A 15,662-nucleotide genomic window follows, 5' to 3' on the forward strand; every position below is an offset into this window, starting at 1 on the left:
AAAAAATAAATAAAATAAATAAATAAATAAAAAAAAAAAAAATGTTAAACCCTTCAGATATTCATCAAAATAATGAATCTTCAGGCAAAAAGCCAAGTTTTGAATATATCTTTCAAATCTCCTTCAGATATGTCATTGAGGGACAGATTTGAGCCTCCTTCTACGCCATGGTGCACATCTATATGAGACAACTCACTAGAAACTCAAATAATGCACACACTTGATGCTCAATCTTCTTCTCCTTTTATAACCTCTATACCTTTCCAATACCAAGAGTGAATCCCAGGGATTTGTTGATAAAAGACTTTGACAGGATCAAATGGAACTTCCAGAAGATTACCTTGGGAAAAAACATGGTTGGACCCAAAGTTTTTATTTTTTTGCGCTTACAGGAAGTAACACACCTCTCCCCTTCAGGAAGGGAATCATAGCTCACGTATTGAACACACAACATGTGTTACCCTAGGGATTAATTCTCCTCCAACAAATGAAACTTGCATTACCCTATCTCCAAGCCCTGAAATCAGCCAAAAAACATTGTCAAACTTTGCTCAAATTTTCTCCAACTTCTACCTTGCCTTTCCCAACACCTGGGGGACCTGTCAATATTTGATAAGGCTTCAATAACACCTCATAAGCCTTAGTAAAACTTCTCCAATCAGCCACTTATGTCTTGTTAGTTTTCTTCACCTTCAAGCAGCTCCAATCATTGTCCATCCTCCTACAACTGATCCAGACCTTGTGCAAGCTTTTGCAACTCATACGAAATCATCAATACACCTTTGTTATATTCAGGATACTTGTAATACCTTTCCTAATGATTAGGAAACATCCTCCATCCGTGACACATCTAGGCACATCAATTCTGCATGCATACCAATAGTTTCATATTGTGACAAAATCATAATGACATGATGTGACAGAAGTGTGATAAACCCATGACATAATGGACAAGTTAACATCTAGGTTGACATCAATTACAACACATTAGCCATAATGCTAACATTTATGTTCTACGTTATCTATAACATAAATTTTCTTGGCTTTAAACTCTAATACTATGTTGTTCTAGATCTATTAATACTGAAAAAATAACACCATTAATCTTATGTAATGTTTCTAGTACAATGGATTGAAGTATGGCTTGGCATTTGTTCACTACTACATAAATAATTTGGGTGTTATCCATATCACCAAGTGTGGTTTGACTCTTCTCCCTACTATCTTTGCTTTGTGTACATAGACACGCCCTTTATAAATGTGGTCCTCCACATGTCCAACACCCCCTCTTAGGTGTTTGACATTGACTCCCATATTTAGTAAAAGTAGGTCTACTACTATGTTGTGTTTGTTGATTTCATTATGTCAGTGGCCTCTATGGTAGCCTTTGGTTCCTTGTTATATATATCTAAATACTAGTTTTTTGTCTCCTTGACACATCTCTATGTCCTATTATAGGTAGACATACAATAGTTGATTGTGATACTTATCTATGTACACATAAAATCAAAGGTCTCAATAATCTAAATTGTAGCCATTATATCCCTCTAAACTACCTCATGCAAGGTATGGGGAAACAATGTCCCAACCTTAAAATTGATGTTATAGTCTAACCAATATTCAAATTTGTTAACCCATAATTTTTATTTGTTTAGATGTGGCAATCTAGATGTACTCCTCAAGTATCTAGGGGGTATATAAAGCCATATATAGATGCAAGTGATGATGTTCAAGCCCAGATTGGTGGACGAGGCTTGTGTACAGGCACAATACCTGTAAAATATAGGCCAAAATTAAGTGCAATCAAGTGAACCAAAATAGAAGGAGCACTTGGACACTTGTAAGGAGGGGAGAAGCGAAAAGGATGGAAAGATAGAAAGATGACAACCACAACACACTAGTGCAAGGATCCAAACAACCAATGTAACCATTGTAAGATTGACAGTCATACAAAGGAGAAGTGTTAGAATTTGCACCCAAAACTTAACCAGAAGAACAAAATGAAAGATAATAAGAAGAAGAATATCATGGCCACTAATTTGAGCAACCAAGTTGAAAGTAGCTCAGACATGGATGAGAAGATAATCTACATGTCAGTGGAGAAGGAGGTGAGTCTAAGTAGCCTTCAACAATAGGAACAAAAATAAATGACTAGAATCTTCCACATAAAGATATAGGTCAAGAAGACAAAGATTGATGTTATGTTTAACTCAGGACTGTAGGTGAATCTCATTGCAGTAGAGCTAATCAATGAATTGGGTTTGGAAGTCATGATCATCCAAGCCCATATCCATTGGGATGGATAACTAAGGATGCAAAGTTAAAGATAACAAAACAATGCAAAATTAGATTTGCTAAGAGTGTTGATTTTATTGATGAAGTAGAACTAAATGTAGTTCCTTTTTATGTATGTGGAGTGGTGTTTGGAAGTCCCTACATGTACATGTGAGAAGCAATCTTCGTGAGGAGAGCCAACCAGTACTGATTCGTCAAGGATGGAAAATCATTCACCATCAACGTGCACCAAAGTAAGTCAAAAGATTTGCTGATAAGTGGAAAACAAGCTAAGAAACTAATCAATTCTAACAAGACGTTTGTTTTACTGCTTTTTGAGATCAAATCAGTCTATAGAAGAGTTAATAAGGGAAAAGGCATCCCTGGAGGGGTGTACTAAGAAACATAAACAACTTGAAGAGTTTCTACAGGAATTCAAGGATGTGTTCGAGGAACCTAGAGTGATACCACCCAAGAAGGAAGTGGAGCACAAGATCCAATTATTGTCAGACTCCCCATTTCCAAACATTGGTTTGAACCGACAATTTTTTAAGAAGCAAGTGAGGTGAAGAAACAAATGTAGAAGCTACTATAACAATATGTCATTTGACTAAATACATCACCATGCGGGTCACTCATCATAATTGTACCAAAGGATGAGATTATAGTGCATTGAACAAAATTACACTCAAGAATAGGTATCCCTTGCCCAAAATAGATGATTTGTTGGATCAGTTGCAGCAACTAAAATACTTCACCAAACTAGACTTAAAGTCTAAATAACACCAAGTTTGAGTCAAAGAAGATACCTGGAAGATTGCCTTCAAAACGAGGCAAGGTTCATATGAGTGGTTAGTCATGCCATTTGGCCTATGCAATGCACAAGCTACATTTATGAGGTTAATGAATGTCTTTTATAGATTCATTTTTTATTGTCTATTTGGATGATATATTGGTATATAGTCCTATCTGGGAGGAGCACATCTCACAGTTGACACAAGGGCTAGAGACATTAAAGAAGCATCAGTTACTATCAAATATCAAGTGTGAGTTTTCACAACAATATTTTGTGTATCTCAGGTATGTGATATATGGAAGAAAGCTGAAAATAAATCCTTCCAAGATAAAGGATATCATGAAATGGATGGTGCCTACTAATGTTTTTGACTTTAAGATTTTTTTTGGGGCAACACAGTACTTGAGGAAATTCATAACCTCGTTTTCAACGGTATCAACACCACTCCATTCCATAACAAGTGGAAAGACTTTCCAATGGGGAAAGTTTCAGCAGGGGGCATTTGAGGAGGTAAAGAAGAAGATCAATCAAGCATCATTTCTGGCATTACCAAACTTGCAACAACCCTCTAAAGTGGAGATAAATGTGAACGGTTATGTTATAGGAGTGGTCTTGATGCAAATGGCCTTTATGCTACCATTTTTAAGTATTTCATGTGAAAATTCTTAACTACCCTATCTACGACAAGCAGCTTTATTCCCTTGTGCAAGCTATGAAGAAGTGGAAGCTCCATCTGATGGGGAAGGAGATAGTAATCCACACATATCACCATCCACTACAATACATGTAGGCCCAGAGTAAGCTACCACATACCAGACATTACAAGTGTGGGGTCTCTACAATAGTTTCCTTTAATGATCAAATATAAGAATGACAACACAAACAAGTTGGCTGACATACTTTCAAGGTCACCCACATCAAAGATCAAAATTTTAAGAACTATGATATACATGGAATCATTCACCCATGATGCATATAGAGTCATATTTAGAGGATTAGGAATTAAAAAAGGTGTTTGAACAATTTCAAGGCCATAATCATGTGCATGATGGTGACAACATTGTTGACTACCATCTCCAAGAAAAGTTACTATATATGATAGATAAGTTATATGTTCCTAAATATGAATGATTGCAACTAATTAGAGAATCTCACACCTCTAAGGATGCAGGGAAATTCAGTGTAGGGAAGACAGTGGCCAACTTGCAGAGGTATGTGTATTGGCCCAAAATGTAAGAACATGTAGCTAGGTACATAAGAGAATGCATGCTTTGTTGTACCATCAAGCCTAGTAACATAATATAGGGTCTATATCATCCCTTACTTGTACTTATTCATCCTTAATAAAGCATTTCCATGGACTTTGTGGGAGGTTTACCAACAATTAGGAATAGAAATGACTACTTGTTTGTGGTAGTTCAAAACTTCAGCAAGATGTGTCTTTTAATGTGTTGTAAAAAATCCATCAGCGAGCAAGAAGAAACAAACTCGTTCATTAGATAGGTTTGTGTGCACTTTGAGATACCAAGGAGCATTGTTTCAGATAGGGACACGAGATTTCTCAATGTATTTTGGACTACATTGTAGGAGAAGATGGACACGAAGTTAAAGAGGTCTACAACATTCCATCCTTAGATAGACGGGCAAACAAAAGTAGTCAACATGATTTTGGTGTAGCTTTTGAGGGGTTACAATCAAAAGCATCCGAAGACTTGGAATGAAAACATGGTATTTATACAACACTCTTATAATATAGCAATCCACACTTCTACTAGTAATTCCCCATTTGAAACCTTTTTTAGATAATTTCGACCTTCACCTTTGGATATTGCATATGGCCAGCAAGGAGTAAGAGAGGATCTTACAAGGGATGCCTTGAGGGATGAAAAATTTGTAGAAAATATCAAGAAAATCCATATACGGCTAGAGGATACACTTCAAAAGTCACAAGAATAATACAAGGTCTAGAATGATCAACACAAAATAATGAAGTCATTCAAGGTGGGAGACATAGTATGGTTACAATTGAATAAGGAAACGATATAGGTTCCTGATAAGAAAATCAAGGCTTTGTGGTATGGTCACTTTGAAATACCGGAAGAACCGGGAGATATCGCTTATAGACTAAGTCTACCCCTATACATGTGTATTTACTCAGTTGTGAATGTAGAGAATCTGAAACTCTATGAGTCATCCAAGTTAGATCAAGACGAGGAATAAGTCTTTCCTTCTGTAGAGGATTTGGCACCAAATACTCAGGTAGAGTTGATAGAGGATACAATTTTGTAGAAAAGGTCCAGAACTACAAGACAATGGTAACATGACCATTGGCATATTGGGTTGAAATGACAACTTCTAGGGAAGTCTAAATGGTACACCAAAGAGGTGGAATAGAAAATTCCTCACCTCATTAAGTAGAATCTTTTGGGGACCAAAAACCTCCCAAAATGGGGAGGTGTGATCAAGATTAGATCATTATATTGGTTTTCATATATCTTTGTAACAATGTAAACTTTGAAATGGGAATTGATATTGTTACCCATTTCGTAGAGATAGCAAAAAAGTGACCCGATTTTGAAAAGGGGTGATGCAGAACACACATATTTTTTTTTAGAGCAGAGTTTTTGGCACTTTAAATTTATTTATTCACATCACATTTTAGAATGTTAGTGATTTGCATGTTGATTTAAAAAAAATAGTGATTCTGCATTAGGCCCTTTTTTTAAAAGACCTATTTTTTTACTTTAAATTTTCTAATGTATGAAATGTAAATAATTATTTTCTAAATTTAAAATTTTTGAGGTGGTCTTCTACTTCATATTTTTTTGTTTTTATTTAATTTTTTCTTTTGTAGTGAGGTTTTTATTGTTTTGCATATTTAAAAAAGAAGGTCAATATTTTGAATTTTCGATATTCTACATATTTATACATCGTTAATTAATTTTTCAATGCGCATGAAATAATTGTCTCTAAAAAACAATAATTTTTAACAATTGACATAAAAATAACCATTTTCACATAAATAAAACTAAAAAATTACACATTTTGATCAATTTTTGTAATTTTTTGCTAGAAAAGACATGTCAAAATCACAATTTTTATAGCAAAATTTTAACTAAAACTGGTTAAATAATAGTTTTTTCTATGAATTTCATGTCAAAAAATAATAATAATAACTGTTTTTTTCAAAAAATAATGATTAACATAAAAATTAATGCGAAAATCACATAATACAAATATTCAACACATAAAAACATTAATTGAATGCTTATGTCAAAGTCAAAATAGTTCAAGTATAACTCATTAATAGTTACAAAAAATGAGCTTGATTTCCAAGCATAACTTAAATTTAATCAACAATATCATGGAATCCAAACTTTTCATCCTATAGAGTTTCATCATTATCTTCTTCCACAATATTTTCTGCTTCATTTTTCTAATTTTCCTCTTCTAATGGATCTTTGATGTCTGTGAATCTCTCAATGTATGTCTTTCCAATCATTCCATGTAATGGTGGTTGGGGTTCCTTTGCCTTTTCTGCCACACGTGATTCACTAAAGTCCCCTTGCTTCAACCCATTTTCTTGCATTGCATCTAAAAGAAATTGAAAAGCATTAATTCTTTGCTGAATAAAATTGCACTGTATTGGATCTTTTTCAATGGCAATGCAATTTCTTCCTTTTTGAAAGCAACATGCGTACCTAATTATCAAGCACAAAATAAATAATGAAGTAAATTAGTACAATAGCATATAAATTAAAAAATAAGATATTGAAATTCAATTCAATATAATAAAACTTACCTGAGCAAGAAAATAAATCCAGAACCCAATCTCCTTCATTTGAACAAATGCCTATAAGATAGTTAATCAATAACTGTGGTTTTTGATAAATGTTAAATATCTCTCCTTTTGTTTCTTTGTCTTCATATGTTAGTTTTTTCACAACAGTATCATAAGCCAGTACTTGGCTATGACTCTTTCCATCTACCCAATTAAAAATCATAGACATATAGCTATCATCTGTTGCCCAACTATCAATATGGATGAACTCACAATCATTTATAAATGGTTGATCTTCACGGTTAAGAAAATTTGACTTTTGCCTATAACATGAAATAGTAAAAGTTCAATTAACTTGTATATAAATTATTTTTTTAACATTAATCAAATATACATTTTCAACGTCTTATCATGTAAGTTGCACCCTCGAGTTTGTTTTCCCCTTGAAGCTTGACAATAACATTGTCAATTGTGTGTCTGAATGAAATGTCACAAATCTCCATAATGGTGATAATGTGACTTCTAGAAATCCTGCAACCACTTTACTAAGCGCTTAATAAGTATAAGGGTCACTATCATAGTCAATGTTTGGTATATTGAAACCATGGGGAATATCTGCAATAACTAGGGCATAATCTCTTTTACGTATGAGTTTAGCAATGTCTTCACAGTTGCCTTGTATTACTTGATATTGAATAGTGTGAAACGGATTCCAAATGCAATGAGTAAGAGTTGGATCAAGTTCAACATTCTTAAGACGTTGCTTCTTCAGTCTTTCGATCTTAATTTTTTCAATAAAGGTTTTGAAACTATTTGGTGCTCCATTTGCACCCTTCCTCATCTTTAATAATAAAAAAATATATGTGTAAGTTATAAAATAAAAATAGTATATAGATGAATAAAAATGAATGTATAAATCAACATACATTTTTAAATGCAAGATAAAAAAATAAAAAATAAAAAAAAAATAAAAAAAAAAAAAAATAAAAAAAAATAATAATTATATATATATATATATATATATATAATTAATTAATGTTGATGTAGAACTTGAATCTGGATAGTTGCGTACAACATCATCCCAACTATCTTCATTCAACAATTTAACCATTTGTTCTTGTATTTTCATGTAAACTTTGTGACTGCATAGATAAAGTAAAAAAATTTAATATAATGATATGTATAACAAACACTACCAATAACAATATGTTATATTTAAAAGAAAATTATAATCTAGAAATAAGTAAAAATAATTCAACAAACTTACTTTTGAAATTCCTCAGACATTTCCTCCAATGATACTTCCCCTGACCTCACACGAAATAATATTGCTTTGACAAGTTTTTCATCATTTACTCCTTCCAATGCTCTCCAAGGTGTGATAGTCATATCTTCTAGAAGCTACTTCATTTCAGAACCTGATTTACTATTGCTACATATCAATGATTTAGACCTTTTGACCTTTTGGTTTTTAATATCAATGTTCTCCCACATGCTAAAAATCTCATTAATCAATTCCCATATCTCTCCAGTTCTAAATGCCAACTGGAAAATGTTATCAATACCTCTGAATAAATCACTATTTACTCTATTGCCTTTGAATTGATTTTCTCCTCAATTTGATAGCCTATTTCCATACAAAATTCCTTTCGGAAATCTACAGTAACATTTATCTTATCCCCACCACATTTTTCTTCAAATTCACTATGAATAAATCTAACCCTTTGGATGAAAGTCATAGACATCCTGTATTCATTATCTGAATTATGATTTCATGCCACTAACTTTGTTTATATATCTGATAAACCAGCATAAATGATACATTTCATTGTTTCAAAACATGGGTTATTGGGATATTGCCCCATCAATTGTCTTTGAGCTTCTACAGAATGGTTCCCCCCAAGCACATAATAATTGTATTCAAAACATTTTGACTTATCAAATGCTTTTGTTAGGTCACTATAATACTAGCGATTCCCCCATTACTATTGTCGTTGTATCCCTTATTATTATTGTTGTGCACCTATTGTCCCCATATTGCTATTATTGTGCCCCATAGAATCCCTCTATTGTTATTTTTGTGCCTTTGTATTATTATTGTTAGGTCAGCTTGGCTATATTGTGACCCCTTAGACTCATATATATAGAAAGGAGGTTTTGTCATTTGAATCATCCAAGAATTGTTCATTTGTGTAATGTAATGGAGGTTTCGCCCTCGAAGAGGCTGAATTATAAGGCGTTGATCTATCTTTTCTATATTTTGTGAACTGGTTTTATAACATTTGGTATCAAAGCGAAAGTTATGACGATTTTCCCAAGGTGACTTGTTTGGAATGTAATTCGAGGGTCTACAAAAACCCTAACTTCCTCAAATTATATCTCCGGAAATATAGTGAGACAGGATCAGAAATTCGGAGCCGAGGTTCAAACCGATTTCTTCTCAAATGGTTTTTTTTTTAACTTCTGAAACTTCGTAGTGAACGAGTTGTAGCGAAAATTCCATAATGACCTGTTTTAGATGAAATTCTGGAGCTTGCAAAAAACCCTAACTTCCTCAAATCATATCTCCAAAAATATAGCAAGACAAAAACTAAAATTCGGACTCGAGGTTCTTCGCAATTTCATCTCAAATGGGTTTTTTTAGCTTTTGAAACGTCGCAAAAAAAAAAGTTATAGCGAAAATTCCACGATGACCTGTTTGGTGTTGTTTTAATGCAAGAAGAAAGACTCATTGCTTTCAAAAGTCATCCAATCAAAGGAAAGTATTTACACAAAGCTATTTATGAGAAGGAAATGTTGGCAATACTATATTCACTTAAGAAATGGCAACCCTACCTAATGGGAAGACACTTCATGGTAAAAACAGATCATGATAGTCTCAAATACTTTTTAGAACAAAGATTATCTTCAAAAGAGCAGCAAAAATGGGTCACAAAGATGTTGGGTTATGACTTTGAAATCATCTACAAAAAAGGGAAGCAAAATGTTGTGACAGATGCACTCTCAAGAAAGGATGAGGATGTGGAAGCATTTATTTGCGTCATTTCTATTATCCAACCAGATTGGATAAATGAAGCAAGGGATGAATTGAAGAATGACAAGAAAGTGTGGGCACTCATTCAAAAGATACAACAAGATCCCAGTACATCTGATACATTTAGCTTGAGAAATGATTCGCTATGGTACAAGGATTGGTTATACCTATGTAATAATTCCCAACTCAAACAAAAGATTCTTAGGGAATTGTACACCTCTCCCTTAGGAGGGCACTCAGGATTTCTAAAAACCTACCATAGGGTTAAGAAGGATTTTTTTGGGATGGCCTTAAATCGGATATTCAAAAGTTTGTGGCAGAATGTTTGGTTTTCCAACAAAATAAAGTTCAAACAATATTGCCAGAACTTGATGAGGAAGGAAAAATCATATTGGAACCTAAAGCAGTCAAAGAAACAAGAACTACTCAAGCGTTGAGGACAACACTTTTTTGAAGGAGAGGAGCATGTTAGGTCCCTATAATACTAGTGATTTCCCCATTACTATTGTCATTGTATCCCTTATTATTATTTTTATGCCCCTATTGTCCCCATATTGTTATTATTGTGCCCCATAGAATCTCTCTATTGTTATTTTTGTGCCTTTATATTATTATTGTTAGGTCGTCATGGTTATATTGTGACCCCTTAGACTCCTATATATAGAAAGGAGGTTTTGTCATTTGAATCATTCAAGAATTTTTCATTTGTGTAATATAAAGGAGGTTGCCCCCTCAAAGAGGTTGAATTCTAAGGCGTTGATCTATCTTTTCTATCTTTTTGTGACCTGGTTTCATAACAGCTTCTTTGTTGGGAACTTGAACTGGACCAACAAGAAGCACATAATTAACCACATGAGCATATGGATTGTACCTCATCAATGTCTTCAAGTTGTGAACATACAGGTGGTGTGGCTTTCTGATTTGATATTTACATTGTCCTTCACTTGCCTTATAGATTTGTCTCACATTAAGCTGAAATGTACAACCACCCTCAATTAAGTCTCTTTGTTAAGTTTTGTCAAATGGAATTTTGTTTTGTTTTAATAATGCCATCCTCTAAATCAGCGCCTAGTGTAATGATTTCTCTGCTTTCTCTTGAAGTTTCACTAGGATCTTAACTGTTGGTAAAGACTACTTCAGAATGTTCAACTTTACTTTTCTTACTCATAACATTCTCATCATTAACTAGAATAAATTTATTCTTGGGCATTGTTACTTTTGGCCTTTTATGGCTCTTCTCCTTTATAAAATCAGTTCCAATGTCATCCTCGGTAACAACAACATATTCTTCAATGTCAACGTCAACTTCCTCATCTTCAAAAGTAATATGTCTACCTTTGTTAGATTTATCCACTAGAGACATTTTTTTCTGATCCGTTGGATGTAGTTTTGTAGCATCATGAATTACTACATTTTGTTTGTTTGCCATATCTTCTTTTGACACTGAGTAGAAACTGCTGACAATGTTCATAATATCATGCTCTATGAAATGAATGTCTCCTAACATAATTGAACAACTTTCAACAAAATTATTCCAAACAAAATATTATATGTCAATAAAAACAAAGTTATAAAAATATAATGAGACAGTTACAAGAACGCAAAACACAAATATAAATAACAATACTTACGATATTTTGTTTCATCTCATTTACGATTTGTTTACCCAAATTTGTAGATACCTCTCTCATGTCGTACAATGAATATGATAATTGGTATTTAATCCTTTCATGTGACTTGGGGGGTTTTGTAAGTATGTAAACAACTTCACTGTCTAGTACCGAACACATGTCTATGACCTTTCCCAGAACCTCATAAATTCCATTATCATTAGATATATATAAACATATAGATATATTTGCACATCTTAGCTTTCTCTTTCTTTCACATACCAGATATTTGCTAGAATTTTTACTTCTTTTGATTTCTTCCAGTATGAAATCATCTTCTTATCGTTTGAGGCACTTCAAAGATTTGTAGCTATCAGCTCAAGTTTGGTTTGTTCACCAGTGTTTTTTGAAGATCTGCCTTTAACAGTGTTTGGTCCAGAAAGATTCACAGAAATATTGTTTGATGCCATTTTCCTGAAGAAAGAAAGACACATATAAATCATTAAATTACAAAAAAATAATAGCTTAAATTAACAACAAAACAATAAATGATAATTAATTTTGTAAAACATAACAATTTAAATATATATAAAAGAAATTTAAAAGATATAGCGCCTTGTTGCACCACCCCGAAAATCGGCCAGCCACCTGGGCCGGCAGTTGGGCCCAGCCCCCTTACCCCACCCTAGCGACCCAACACCACACCCCCTCCCCACTCCAGCCCCACTCGGCCTCGCACTCCACCCCACCCCGGCCAACCCCGATGGCACCAGCCCCCCCGCCCCACCTCGGCGGGTTGTTGGGCCTCCGAGGTGGGGCAAAGGGCTAACAGTAAGCCCCTCGATGGGCCAACCGTTGGGCCGTCAGGCTGGCCTCCGCCCCACCCCGACAGCGCAACGACCCGCCATCGGGGCGGCCCAACGGCACGCCGCCCCGGCTAGCGATTGGGCCACCGGGGTGGGGCGAGGTGCTAAGCAGCCAGCCTCCCCTCCCGCCCCTCACTCACGGGCTCGTTGAACCACAGGGAGCATGATCGGGCCCACCATGCCCACTGCAGACGTAGTGGGTAAATCTGTCCCACAAATTTTAACTTCTAAAAAAATTTAAATTTCATTAAACTTATTTAATTTTAAAATTTGCACTTCAGAAAAATTAACTAACCTTTCAAATGTGATAATCCTCCGTTGAATATGTTGTTGATAGCAGTGTAGTTGCTCCACAAATTCGCTCCAAGTCTTTTAACAAACCTCAGAAAACCTTGATGTGGTGTGAGTAATAGTAATAACGAAATTTATTATATAGGGAAAATTACGGAATTGTTTTACCGTACGGTTAATGTGGAATTAATTTGTTTTTATAGATTTAAACATGTTAATTTTGTTATGGTGATATAGGAAACTATGATAAAGCAAACAGTATAGAATTGTTTTACAGCACGGTGAATGTGGGATTAATTTGTTTTAGAAGGTAAAAAAAAAAAAAAACATTCAATTGTTTAGTAAATATTATATAGTTTAAGTAATAAATTAATTTAGGTAAAATATTTAGTTTAAAATTTTAATTTTAAAGATTTATTTCATTAAAAAAAAAAAGAATAGTTAAAATTTTTCAATAAATTGTAGAAGAAAATTTTTGGAGGGAAAAAATTTGGTGGAAATTTTTGGAGGGGAAATTTCATTCTTTAAGCTATATATTATCATTAGGAGAGTTTGCATTTGTATCATTCAACCTCTTCTATTTGAAATGAATGGATTCTTCTGATAGTGAAGTTTCGCTTTATGAAGCATCAACATCTTCATCGCGTAACAACTCTGTTCATATTGATGAATATAACAGAAATTCTTCCACTATGAATAGAGAGTCAATTATTCCACTTAGTCCTAATCCTAAGGACTATGAGAGCAACACTGATGAAAGACGGTATAAAGAATTTTAAATAAATAAAGGGTCATGGTTTCTACTTAGTCCTAATCCTATGGATTATGAGAGCAACAGTGATGAAGAGCATGATGAAGAATTTCAAAAGAATGGAGTGTCGTGGTTTCCACTTAGTCCTAATCCTATGGACTATGAGAGCAACAATGATGAAGAACATGATAACGAATTTCAAAAAAATGGAGTGTCACGGTGTCCACTTAGTCTTAATCCTATGGACGATGAGAGAAACAATGATGAAGAGCATGATGATGAATTTCAAACGAATGGAGTGTCACAATGTCCACTTAGTCCTAATGCTATGGAATATGAGAGCAACATTGATGAAGAGCATGATTAAGAATTTCAAAAGAATTGAGTGTCACGATGTCCAGTTAGTCCTAATCCTATGGACTATGAAAGCAACAGTGATGAAGAGCATGATGAAGAATTTCAACTGAATAGAGTGTCACGGTGTCCACTTAGTCCTAATCCTATGGATTATGAAAGAAGAACATGATGAAGAATTTCAAAAGAATGAAGTGTCACGGTGTCCACTTAGTCCTAATCCTATGGACTGTGAAGGCAGCAGTGATGAAGAGCATGATGAAGAATTTCAAATGAATAGAGTGTCACAGTGTCCACTTAGTCATAATCCTATGGACTATGAAAGCAGCAATGATGAAAAACATGATGAATAATTTCAAACGAACAGTGTCATGGTGTCCACTTAGTCCTAATCTTATGGACTATGAGAGCAGTAGTGATGAAGAACATGATGAATATTTTCAAATAAATAGAGTCGCATTTTCCACTTAGTCTTAATCCTAAGGACTATGAGAGCAGTAGTGATGAGGGACAGGATGAAGCACTTAATCCTAATCCTAAGGACTATGAGAGTAGCAGTGACAAAGGACAAGATGTATAATTTTCAGTAAGTAAACAGTGACATTTTTGACGTAGTCCTAATTCTATGGACTATGAGAGCAGCACTGACAATGCACATGAGGATGTGGAAGCATTTATTTGCGCCATTTCTATTATCCAACCAGATTGGATAAATGAAGCAAGGGATGAATGGAAGAATGACGAGGAAGTTTGGGAACTCATTCAAAAGATATAACAAGATCCCAGTACATCTGATACATTTAGCTTGAGAAATGATTCGTTATGGTACAAGGATCGATTATACCTATGTAAGAATTCCCAACTCAAACAAAAGATTCTTAGGGAATTGCACACCTCTCCCTTAGGAGGGCACTCAGGATTTCTAAAAACCTATCATAGGGTTAAGAAGGATTTTTTTTGGGATGGCCTTAAATCAGATATTCAAAAGTTTGTGCCGGAATGTTTGGTTTTCCAACAAAATAAAGTTCAAACAATATTTCCAGAACTTGATGAGGAAGGAAAAATCATATTGGAACCTGAAGCATTCAAAGAAACAAGAACTACTCAAGCGTTGAGGACAACACTTTTTTGAAAGAGAGGGGCATGTTAGGTCCCTATAATACTAGTGATTCCCCCATTACTATTGTCATTGTATCCCTTATTATTATTTTTGTGCCCCTATTGTCCCCATATTGTTATTATTGTGCCCCATAAAATCCCTCTATTGTTATTTTTGTGCCTTTATATTATTATTGTTAAGTCGTCATGGTTATATTGTGACCCCTTAGACTCCTATATATAGAAAGGAGGCTTTGTCATTTGAATCATTCAAAAATTCTTCATTTTTGTAATGTAAATGAGGTTGCCCCCTTGAAGAGGTTGAATTTTAAGGCATTGATCTATTTTTTCTATCTTTTTGTGACATGGTTTCATAACAACTTCTTTGTTGGGAACTTGAACTGGATCAACAAGAAGCACATAATTAACCACATGAGCATATGGATTGTACCTCATCAATATCTTCAAGTTGTGAACATGCAGGTGGTGTGGCTTTCTGATTTGATATTTACATTGTCCTTCACTTGCCTTATAGATTTGTCTCACATTAAGCTGAAATGTACGACCACCCTCAATTAAGTTTCTCTTTGTCGAGTTTTGTCAAATGGCATTTTGTTTTGTTTTAATAATGTCATCCTCTAAATCAGCGCCTAGTGTAATGATTTCGCTGCTTTCTCTTGAAGTTTCACTAGGATCTTCACTGTTGGTAAAGACTACTTCAAAATGTTCAAATTTACTTTTCTTCCTCGTAACATTTTCATCATTAACTAGAACAAATTTATTCTTGGGCATTGTTACTTTTGGTCT

Source organism: Pinus tabuliformis, chromosome 9 (assembly GCF_031772625.1).
Source record: "Pinus tabuliformis cultivar Carrire ecotype Pingquan chromosome 9, CPIR1, whole genome shotgun sequence".
In the NCBI taxonomy this organism is placed as follows: Eukaryota; Viridiplantae; Streptophyta; class Pinopsida; order Pinales; family Pinaceae; genus Pinus; species Pinus tabuliformis.